This window comes from Neolamprologus brichardi, unplaced genomic scaffold, assembly GCF_056152115.1.
Source record: "Neolamprologus brichardi isolate AB-2024 unplaced genomic scaffold, ASM5615211v1 NODE_ptg000036l+_length_2141236_cov_1, whole genome shotgun sequence".
NCBI classification, from domain to species: domain Eukaryota; kingdom Metazoa; phylum Chordata; class Actinopteri; order Cichliformes; family Cichlidae; genus Neolamprologus; species Neolamprologus brichardi.
In genome coordinates, this window is record NW_028270138.1 from 1,495,970 (window position 1) to 1,508,421 (window position 12,452).

Here is a 12,452-nt window from a genome sequence, read left to right on the forward strand (position 1 = left end):
TGGGCTGTATGTGGCCCGCTATGTAAAATGAGTCTAAATCTTCATGGTCTGAGAGATGTAGCCCACAAGAATGACTGAGGAATCAGGGCTGGGAGGAAATCGGCCCTGGCAGTTTTGGTCTAGGTGGCCGATCACGATCGCTCCAGAAAAAGAAAGAAATATATAATAAATAAAATAACATACAGTGGTGTGAAAAAGTGTCCCACTTAAATGTTTCAGATCATCACATTTAAATATTACACAACAACAACAACACAAGTCAACACAAAATGCTCTTTCTAAATGAAAGTGTTTATTATTAAGATAAATTAACTGTGGCACAGACCAGAAGATCCTCCAAAGCCACACATCATGCCAGCATCCTAAGAGATTCAGAAACGAATGAATTGAGATCTGTCAGTGTGGACAGGGTTATAAAGCCATGTCTAAAGCTATGGGACTCCACCAAACCACAGAGAGAGTCATTATCCACAAATGGAAAACATGGAACAGAGGTGAACCTTCCTCGGAGCGGCCGGGCATCCAGCCACGACGCATCCAAGAGGTCAGCAAACAGCCCAGAACAAAGAGCTGCACGACTCACTCGCCTCAGTTAAGGTTCATCACAAAGGGGAAGTAACAAAGTACAAATACTTTGTACTCTACTATACTAAAGTAGAACTTTCAGGTATCTGTGCTTTACTGGAGTACTTTTTACTTTTCCTCATTACATTTTAAACAAATAACTGTACTTTGGACTTCTTACATTTTCTTGTTACTTTTGGTTCAACAAATGTGCAGAGAGTTATTGTTTCTGTCACTCTGAGCGTACAGCCCTCTTTGAAATAATCACCAGGGGACGTTACATACAAAGAGATGACGTGTGCCACAGTAACAGGTCCAAGTGGGCCGCTGTGTGGTTTTGTTTCTTTGGCACAGCTCTGGAACGACTGCAGGTGTCCATAAGTTGTGGCCGCGGTACTTCAGCATCTAATGAGCCCTACAGAAGACGATCGAGCATAAAGGGAGTAACATGTTGTGCAGGTCATTTCAACTGCAACGTTTCTATCAGCCCAACAAACAGCAGCAAACACACAAGCTGTTGTTGTGCAGTTTGTCTCACAGTGTGTTGCAGCTAAAGGTCCAGCTGTTGTATTTCACAGGGACAGAAACGAGTTTGAGATAACTTCACTCAGAGATGGAGAAAGAATACAGGACAGGAAGAGGAGAGCTTATATTTAAAGGTAAGGACTGCTCAGTGGCATTTGATAGAAACTGAAAGCTTCCATGGAAGTCCTCATGTTCTCATATTGTGAAACACGCTGCAAAGCAAACTGTGTTACTTAAAGAGCACATGAAAGTCCTCTGCAGGTTAGTGCAGGATTATCAGGTTACAGTAAAGAACTGTGTGCGACTGACGCACAATGGCTGTGGTGCTCGTGGTCTGTTACATCAAGAGTAACAGAGATGAATATGAATTTCAGCTTAAATGTAGAAAAAAGACGGTGTAAACAGCGTCCTGTCAGTGTAGAGGCTGGAAATCAGCCAGGACAGCTCATGAAATACCTGCTGATTATCATCTTGTTGATTTCAGTTTCTACAAAGAGCCACTACAGCTGATTTTAGCTTCCCCCACCTGCTAAATCACACTGTGAGATGGAAACCCTGCTGAGCAAAAGGAACAAAGGCTGCTCTCAGTTCTGCCAGAAAGCATCTCCATGATCCCCGAGACTTTTGGGAAAATACTCTGTGGCCTGTTGAACTGTCTCTGCTGCTCGTCTGCAGAAGAGTATCTCAGCCTTCCACACAGTGAGCCTTTTCTCCTCATTCAGATTGTATCATGGACTTAAGATCTGTTCTTTGATCTTTTCCTTCCACCTCTCTGGTTTATTCTCACTGATCTCACTTGCTGCAGTGACTACAATAAAAACATCCTGTTTGTGGAACAGCACATATGTGTCTGATCACTCTGCACTGCACGCTCAATACAAATCTCACCGCCAGGAAGGACCTCAGTCACAAAGAGAAAACCTCAACACATAATATACACAAATCCCAGCTGTCATAATGTGCACCAAAAAGGGATTAATCCTGTTTTTTCTCAGTCCTTGCAGCGCTTTCTGTCACCTAGAGCCAGTTAATGTCTCCAGACCAGCCCTAAAGACGTGAAAATGAATCCACTGTGAGTGAACACATGTCATTGTTTTAAGCCCCACAGATACAATCATAGTCTAACTGTACAATGCAATGTAGTCCAAATAATCCAGCACATATACAGCAGTGAAGAGACAGAGGGGTGAGTGAGCAGGGACCTTTCACAATGCTGCATTTTAGTTTTTACCTTTGGCAGAATCGCACTCTTACTTTTCTGTGTTCGTGTATTTGAAGTGAAATTAAAGCTAATTAGAGCTTAATGGCAAGAAAGCAAAAGTGGAAAGTGCTAAAAATAGAGAATTATCCTTTTAAGTGAATCTAAATCTTTCCCTTCCTCTGTCTAAAAGAAGCTTCATCTCCTCTCTCTGTTTATACCAACTCTACTGTCTGACTGGCTTTTGGAGACTCACATTTGAAGCCAAACAGAAAAATCGATGTTTTCACTGAATGTTTTCTAACAGTAAATATTTGTCAAACATTTGTTCCCAGTTTCTGTCTTTCCATGTGTTGTCCCTTAATCTGAACTGGAACCCAATGAAGCAGAGTGTGATCACCTCCTACGAGCCATCCTGTCACAGTGAGTGGAAGCTGCAGTATCAGATACTGGCTCTTTGTCATTTACAATGTGAGCTGTTCATGGTGGCCTAAACAAACTGTGTGCTCCTGTTGTTAAAGGGAATCATCCTGCGAAGCCACAAGTCAGCGTCACCTCTGTTTCCTGCTTGTCCAAAGTGAACCGTGATGAAAAGATCAATTCATACAGAAGTGAAGTGCAGTGGAAGCAGCTAGAGCAGGGTGACCAAAAGTATTTATCATGATATACATTTGAAAATTTGTGATAACGATATAACTGACATGAGACAAAATACTTTACAACTCCACAACTTTATTCGTGTAAAAAACCATCAATGTATTTTCACTTCAACAAGCAGCTGTTTTTATCTGCATTAAAGTTACATAAACATGTAACAGTGCAAATTCCTCGCTGACAGTTTAACCAAAAGGCATTTCCAGTGGAAACTGGCCGACATATCCTCAGCATAACCATGTATAATATCCACAAAACTTAAAAAGAGGTTAAACACACACAATACGGTAATATTATGTTAAAGCACAGTACGTATCACTCCGCGAGGCTCCGCCTACGATAGCCGTAATGCTCCAACAATCCATCAAGCGGTGCGGCTTCGTAGTTTAGCAAAGTCGTCCTGAAACATTTGACAGATTTTCGAGCGCCGTGCACATAAAATCGTCTCGAGGTCAGTAAACACAACCAGAGTTCATACATAAGGCACACGGGATTATAAGGGGCTCTGTCGACTTTCAGAAAAATCAAAGGATTGATTTTAAGTGTGCCGTATTTTCCAAACAACACGGTAATAACGACGGCCCGCTAGCATGCGCTACCAAAAATAGTGCTTTGTTGTGTATCTGACGGACGAAAGCCAAACCAGTTCCACACCAGTGAAGCTGCAGCATTTTTATAAACCAGTTCTGGTTCATCTGTTTCATTCAACGATCTGCTTTCGCTCTTCTCATTCTCCGTCGCTGCCATGCTTTTTCCGCCGTGTGCGTATGAAAACAAAGGCACTGCGCATGCACGTTTTACCCATATTCTATCACCATATCTCATTTTCTTATCGTTGCCCAACATTATACCGGTATTACCGTGAACGGTATGATATGGCCCAGCCCTAGAAGCAGCAGGATCAGTCATGGACGCACGAGTTTGTTTGATTTGTGGCACCAAAAGGGAGCCTGTAGTGACTGGAGCCCCACTGGATCCTCACCAGTAGGAAGAAGAAAAAACAACCACGTGGAACATTTTTGTAGAATCGTTGCAAATCTTCCAGCACACACTGGATGTGATCTGGGAATGTAGTTTCTTGCAACGTGTACTCAGATATTCCTGCAATACTTATGTAAGAATGCTGTTTGTTGACTTCAGCTCAGCATTCAGTACAGTCATTCCCTCCAAGCTGATCACCAAACTTGTGGCTCTTAGACTCAGCAACTCCATCTGGATCATGGACTTTCTGACCAACAGACCCCAGCATGTTAGGCCATAACTGCTCTACCACCATCACACTCAACACTGCACTCCACAGGCTGTGTGCTGAGTTCCTCTATGACTGCAGACCTGGGTATGGATCCAACTCCATCATCCAGTCTGCAGATGACACCACGGTGACCGTCTCATCAGAGACAACGATGAGTCTGCTACAGGTAAAGCACCTAGCTGTGTGGTCTGACAATAACCTGCTCCTGAGTGCCAGCAAAACCAAAGAGCTCACTGTGGACTTCAGGAGGGAGAACAGAGACCCCCATGTCCCCATCTACATAAATGGCACAGCTGTTGAACGGGTCTCCAACTTCAAGTTCTTGGGGACCCACATCTCTGAGAATCTGTCCTGGTCAACTAACACCTCCAGCCTGGTCAAGAAGGCCCATCAGCGCCTCTTTTTCTTTAGGACCCTGAAGAAGAACCACCTGTCTGCTGACATACTGGTTAACTTCTACCACTATGTGATAGAGAGCATCCTGACCAACTGTGTCACAGTCTGGTGTGGGAACTGCTCTGTTGCTGACCGCAAGGCACAGCAGCGGGTGGTGAAAGCCGCCCAACGCATCACGGGGACTCCGCTTCCTGCCATTGAGGATGTCCACAGGAAGAGATGTCTATGCCGAGCACGCATCATTCCCGGGGACTCCTCTCATCCTGCCAATAAACTCTTGTCTCCTCCAGAAGGTGCTACAGGAGCCTTCAGACTAAAGCCAGCAGGTTGAGGAAGAGCTCCTCCCCCACAGCTGTCACCCTACTGACCTCAGCCCCCGCTGAGCCTTTCCATCCACACTCACTGAACCCTTCTACACTCCTCCTCCCAGTGACCATGATCATTCTCAACATTCACCACATGCTCACATCGGTTACTGCTGTAGTTTTAGGACACTGACAGAGTCTCTGTTATAGTGACTATTATAGTCTGTTCAGAGAGCTACGCTTCCACTGCTGTAGATATATTCATAGCACTCTGTAGATCTGTTTACCTCACACCGCTACATCTGTATATATGTAGACAGATGGAGGATCCAAATCCACTGAATCTACACGCTTCCTGTTTCCACCTCATCCTTCCAGTGCTCTACTATACTCTGCTCTCTGCCTTTGAACTTGCCTGGGCCAGGTCTGAGTCCAGCTTTGCCAGGTCACATGACACAGGGGTGTGGTCTGATGTCAGCAGGCAGGTCAGTGGAGCCCTCTGGTGATGGATTTATGGCAGTGAAACAGGAGGAGGCCTGAGAACAGACAGCAGGCTTAACAGGACAAAGTAGCATGTAGTACTTGAAGGAGTCATCACAGCCAATCAGCTCTCAGGAAAATGGAACATCACATACATTTTCTCTTCTTTGATTTTCATCAGTGTATTTTTCTGTCAATATTTCTGCCTGATCAGAAGCTCATAGGCACTTCCTGTCACTCTACAATCAAATAATGTAAAGGCTGCCCTCTCTGCCCTCCCACTAGCTGACCTAGCTGACACAAGTAAACTGTGCTAAGATGCCCTACAAGGTTCTTGGCCACATACATATAGATATACTTGGCTGTAGAAATCCTGCCATGAAGCTCCCAGCGCACATTTTTGATGCTTCTGTCTGTGGCAGAGGAGGTTTGGAGCTCTGCAGAGTCTTGGTGACTTACTGACTATGCACCCCTACCCACATGTATGATTTAGATTTAGACTTATGTGGCAGCTATTCACTGGCCTGACAAAGTTATTTTAAATGATATCATGTCATGAATAACACAAGTTATTTTCCATGAAAAGTAAAAGTGGTGAAATTCTCCAAAAATGAATGAGACGTGATGTAATTTGTTGTTGTTTTGTTGTTTTGTGTGTGTGTTTGTCTGTGTGAAGTTTTGATGTGTATCTGAAAAACACAATTTTGAAAACACTGGAAAGACCTCAAGACATTTTTCTTTTACCTTCTATGCAAACAAAAATTCCCACCAAGGCTTTTCAGTGTGAAATTTAGTGTGTAGAGAAAATACCTGTGCCAGGTTGTCTCCATCTAGTGGTGAATAATGCCTTACCACTACATCAGGTGAGTTTTTCCCTGTGCACAGTGACACAAAACTCATTTAACAACACAAACTATTTAAAAAAATGATGATGTAGACCAGGGGTCTGCAACCTTTAACACCCAAAGAGCCATTTGGAGCCGGTTTCCACGCAAAAGAAAACTCTGGGAGCCGCAAATACTTTGTGACATCTAAAATGAAGATAACACTGTTTATATTGTTTTTTACCTTCATGCTTTGTGTGAACAACTAAGGTGTGCTGCTTATGAACTCCATGAAGTTACAGAGAAAATTACATGTTATTTATGTAATTAACACATTTTGAACTCTTAAAGAAATATAACAAAAGGAAAGCTGAACTAAAATGATCCAGCAAACAAAAACTGTTGTGAGCCCCCCCCCCCCATGTCTCCTTTGGGCTTTTGGAGCCTTGACCTGACTTTTAAACTATAACTGGAAAAAAGCTCGATGCTGCTAAAAAATGAAAAATAGATATTTGCAAAATTCTGCCTAAATATGTATTTTACCAGGTTAATGTGTGTGACGGGGCGTGGTCTACAGCACCGCTGCAGGGGAGGAGGACGCACCTGAGCGGCACCCGCAATCACGCCTCGCCGCCTTAATGTCTGCGCTCTCTCTGCTGTTGTGTTGTTGTTGGTGTGTGTCGGGCTGTGAGCTGCAAAGCTACAGCCGGCTGTGTGCGTACAGCAACCGTGTGTGAAAAGTGGTCAATAAAGAGATGCTGAAAAGCGTGTTCATGCAAACATCATCAGGTCTGCCGTGATATGTTTACAATAAGACTTCTGCTCCTGAACCTCTGCACGCAGCGTCTGCAGATCAGGCTGTACGAGTCACTTTCATCTTTACAGGACTGTAAGCTGTCGTCTGTGAGGCGCGAGCGTGTTTGTTTTAACATAGTTCACGGTGGAGCTGCTGACATAATGTGGATCCAAACATCCATAATTGGCCTACCTGGGGCTGAAAGTCTCGATAAATGCGGCGTTTTGGCGGGTACACCGGCTTCTGCGAGTGTGACGCTTATTTTGAGCGATGAAAAAATAATAAAATATAATTTTATTTTTATATTTCAATATCACAATAATCTTCCAATTTAGAACAAGTTAAAAAAAGAACTAAACACAAATAAAATACACTTCAGCTAAATACTTCTAATTTATTTTCCCAAACCACGCGGAGCCGCAGTATAAGGACAAAAGAGCCGCAGGTTGCCGACCCCTGATGCAGGCAGATCAAGGCAATGTTACAGATTCAGTAAGAACAGAAGTTTATTCCTTCAAATCTGCAGGGCGTCACACTAACACAGCTGCTTATGTCCAGCATCGCTCTGTTATTATCAATTTGATTCAAACGTGTCCAGTTTATTGTCTTAAACTGGCATTAAAGCTTCAGTGAACTAAAGTGGTCCCTCTGAGTCAGCACCCAGAAAGCTCGTCTCTTTGAAAAATGTGGCCATAAATACGAGCGCTGCTGGGATCTTAAAACGCTGGGGCTAAATCCACACCTGAAATCTTTGTTTCACTCAGTAACAGCAGCTTTTTAATATTATTGACTATATGTTATAGTCACATTTATATAAAATGTCAAACATTATACGTTAGCTAAAGGATGAAGTCACAGAATTATACTGAACAACAATGCAGTTTGAGTTCTTCTTGTTTGTATATATTTGATTTATTGTAACCAGCGGGAGTAAAAGCTAAAGAAGAAACAGTAAAGATATGAATGAATCTCTGCTCTTACAGCTTTTATTGTGCCGTGATGTCTCCTTTGAAACTGTCCTCTTGCTCGTCTTTTGGATGCTCTCCTCTTCTTCACCTTTCCTGTTCCTTTCACCAAACTGCTGCACTCTTGTTCTTTGCTCTCGCCTCCTGTTCTGGTTACAATTAGAATGCAGTCAGCATGTGCCAAACAAACTCCCCCAAATCGATCATGTTTGATATGATGATGACGTTTTTAACATCTTATTTATCAACTTATTTGATGCACTGTATCAATCAATTATTAAACAAATATCAGGCTGTAGAAAAGCCAATAATAATGCACTGAGCACGTTCATGCCATAACAGCTAAATGACCATCAAAGAAAACCCTGAATGCCTAATACAGGACAGGCCAACAGTTAATGCAGCCACAGATGGACATCAGTCAGCTTTCTGCACTTTCCACCTGATCACATCTGTCCTCAAAGTCACGTCATTTCCTCTGTGGTTCATTTATGTTTACTTTTATATTATTGACCAAAAAGTTGTCTATAGCAGTTTAAATATGATCAACTGGTTTTTGACAAATACCGGAAATGAGTTTATGGCAGATATAACTTTTTGACACAACACCAGCTAACTGACAAGACCTAGTTAAAATCTAATATTACGGTTGAATATTAACCTAACCTTAGGCTCCAGTATTCTAAAACTGGCACTTCCCCTCTGATAAACCACATGATCATGTAACAAATATGTCAGAAAATAGACGGACTGTTCCCTGTTTGTGAAGGACTGCTGGGAAAGTTTAACATAACTAATTGTCTGTCCTGAATCAGTCTTATTAGGTAATGTTCAAATAATGTTATCATCCAGTGTTTTCAGTGTGGGAGAAAGTACTCAGGGCCTTCAAGTTACACACTATGAAAGGCAGCAACAAGTTTAATGTTCAGAAACCTAAAGTATGTATCAGCAGCAGAATGGAGCTAAAAATAAATGTTTGTTTCAGTTCTATGAAGCTTTGAGTATTTTGGATCAGTAGCACTGCTGTGTTTGTTGCATCATAATGCTGTAATTGTTTATATGCTTTATATATCCTGAGGTAAGTTGATCTATAGTGTTACATCATATTATATAAGGATGTTATGTGTTTGTAGACTTTCTGCCCAGTTTGACCCATTTAGCAGAAGTCAGCCTGTTTAAGGCTCTGATATCTATTCTGTATGACTTAAAGCAGTTATGACATGGTCTGATTTTCTCACCCAATAAAGGAATATTTCATATATCAGTCTACTCTTCATTCTATCAGACACAGTTATCACAGCTCGTACATTTGCTTTTTACACATGTATGTAAGCATTGAGCCAAATTTAGTAATGCCAACATATTAAAAGAACAACATTTGTTACATAATACATCTATATATACACTGTCACAGATACTTGTCTTTGAGTGAAGATTTAAGGTGATAAGACATATAAATAACTGCAACTTGAATCTTTACTGAACCTCAGTGTTTGACACAGAGTTCAGGCTCACTGCTGTAATAACTAATCATGATACATATAATAATAATAACTATAATATTGTCCATATTATATTTACATTACCACAGTGAGATGACTTTAGTCTCATGAACAACATCAGCTAATTGTTATTTACTAGCTAATCTTAAATGACTGTTCAGTACAGAAATGAAGCCCAACAACCAGGTTTTACAGTCCTGTGGTCTCAGCCTCAACTAATCAAAGTGATGTCATAAAAAATGAATGAACAACAAAACATTTTTCTCCTTCATTTCTGTCAAACACAGCTGTATGAAACGTTTCTCGCGGTTAGTATCATGGTTGCTAGGCAACCTGAGCAGCGCGACGACGGCTGGACCGTCCCGTTTCACGAGCCTCTCACCTCCGCGCTTCTCGTACTTTGTATTACGCGCCGTACGTGCGGTCGCTGGATTGGGACACAGCCCGTGTGTGCTCATAGCCCCTAAACAACAACAGTACAGTCTGCTAGTTCAAATGCACAACATAAGTGACAACTTACTGTACACTGAACACACATCGCTCACTGAGTTAGGTCATTCTTGCACCTTTTTTAAAACACACCCCTTTAGCTTACATCTTGAAAGTAGTGCCAGCCATATGGGTTTATATTCCAAACAGTGACATGAACTTGATCACTGAAGTCCGCTTAACATGGCTGCTAATTTTCAAGCTTACTAGCTTATTCACGATTAGCACACTAACAATCATCATTAACCACACATCATAACATAACCAAATGATAACATATAGAAAGAAACAATGTACGTATAAAACACAAATTCTTACCTAGCAGGAGAATAAATAATCAGTATTTTAAGGCTACTGCATGTACAGATGTCACTGCTGGCTCACATGAGCTACCTCTGAGAACCCCACAGTTTACTCCCCAGCTGACTGGCGCGAAAGAGTCGTAAATCACCGGCATTGTAAAACTTTAAATTATTCCAGGGCATGTTAAAAACAAAACACCAAACAGATGGACTGGATATTAAACGGTATCAAACGACTAAATTAACACAGGGTTACAATTACATTCTACCATCGTCACATCGAGAGTTTATTCATTAATCATCAGAGTTCAACAATGTGACATCGAGTTGAAAACAGCTTCACTAGCGCCAGCAAAACAGGCTAACAGTATATAACAGCTCAAAAACAGCTCGACATATCCTCAACAACTCACCTCAGCATGGCTGCCGTCGGTCACCTTTTAATCGTCCGTTTTACAGCCTCTTCCAGAAAACAAACGCTTACGCGGTACACTATACACATATACACTATATAGATTTTATTTGGTTTTAGAGTTTAACCTGAAATCTTTTGCTGCTGAGCAGCAGAGCTCCAAAGCGTCCCCTGTAACCATGGTTACGCTGAGGCGTAACAGTTCAATTCAATTCAATTCAATTTTATTTATATAGCGCCAAATCACAACAAATGTCGCCTCAAGGCGCTTCATAGATACAGAGAAAAGCCCAACAATCATATGACCCCCTATGAGCAAGCACTTTGGCGACAGTGGGAAGGAAAAACTCCCTTTTAACAGGAAGAAACCTCCGGCAGAACCAGGCTCAGGGAGGGGCGGCCATCTGCTGCGACCGGTTGGGGTGAGAGAAGGAAGACAGGATAAAGACATGCTGTGGAAGAGAGACAGAGATTAATAACAGATACGATTCAATACAGAGAGGTCTGTTAATACATAGTGAGTGAGAAAGGTGACTGGAAAGGAAAAACTCAATGCATCATGGGAATCCCCCGGCAGCCTACATCTATTGCAGCATAACTAAGGGAGGATTCAGGGTCACCTGGTCCAGCCCTAACTATATGCTTTAGCAAAAAGGAAAGTTTTAAGCCTAATCTTAAAAGTAGAGATAGTGTCTGTCTCCCGAATCCAAACTGGAAGCTGGTTCCGCAGAAGAGGGGCCTGAAAACTGAAGGCTCTCCCTCCCATTCTACTTTTAAATACTCTAGGAACAACAAGTAGGCCTGCAGAGCGAGAGCGAAGTGCTCTAATAGGGTGATATGGTACTACAAGGTCATTAAGATAAGATGGGGCCTGATTATTTAAGACCTTGTATGTGAGGAGCAGGATTTTGAATTCAATTCTGGATTTAACAGGAAGCCAATGAAGGGAAGCCAAAACAGGAGAAATATGCTCTCTCTTTCTAGTCCCTGTCAGTACTCTTGCTGCAGCATTTTGGATTAACTGAAGGCTTTTCAGTGAGTTTTTTGGACATCCTGATAATAATGAATTGCAGTAGTCCAGCCTGGAAGTAATAAATGCATGAACTAGTTTTTCAGCGTCACTCTGAGACAGGATATTTCTAATTTTAGAGATGTTGCGCAAATGGAAGAACGCAGTCTTACATATTTGTTTAATATGTGCGTTGAAGGACATATCCTGGTCAAAAATGACTCCAAGGTTCCTCACAGTGTTACTGGAGGCCAAGGTAATGCCATCCAGAGTAAGAATCTGGTTAGATACCAAATTTCTAAGCTTTTCAGCGCCGAGTACAATGACCTCAGTTTTATCTGAGTTGAGAAGCAGAAAGTTAGTGGCCATCCAAGTCTTTATGTCTTTAAGACATTCCTGCAGTTTAACTAATTGGTGTGTGTTATCTGGCTTCATGGACAGATAGAGCTGGGTGTCATCTGCATAGCAGTGAAAATGTATGCTATGTCTTCTAATGATGCTGCCTAGGGGAAGCATGTATAATGTAAACAGAATTGGTCCTAGCACTGAACCCTGTGGAACTCCATAATTAACCTCAGTGTGTGAAGAGGACTCTCCATTTACATGCACAAATTGGAGTCTATTAGATAGATATGATACAAACCACTGCAGTGCAATACCTGTAATACCTACAGCATGTTCTAATCGCTCTAATAGAATATTATGGTCAACGGTATCGAATGCTGCACTAAGGTCAAGCAGGACAAGCACAGAGATGAGTCCACTGTCAGAGGCCATAA

The 12,452-nt window shown here is 42.0% G+C and overlaps 1 protein-coding gene and 1 long non-coding RNA gene across 3 annotated transcripts in view; both read left to right on the top strand.

Moving 5' to 3' along the window:
* LOC148094557 (protein NLRC3-like) overlaps positions 1-12,452 on the top strand; it is a 278,774-nt gene that overhangs the window by 135,209 nt on the left and 131,113 nt on the right. The window lies entirely within an intron of this gene.
* Positions 922-2,706, top strand: LOC148094566 (uncharacterized). Of its 2 annotated transcripts, XR_015718470.1 has the most exons (4): positions 922-1,023; positions 1,143-1,223; positions 1,574-2,161; positions 2,623-2,706. It is a non-coding gene; the product is annotated as an uncharacterized LOC148094566 (long non-coding RNA). The 2 variants fall into 2 exon arrangements; XR_015718469.1 differs by having other exon boundaries at positions 922-1,223.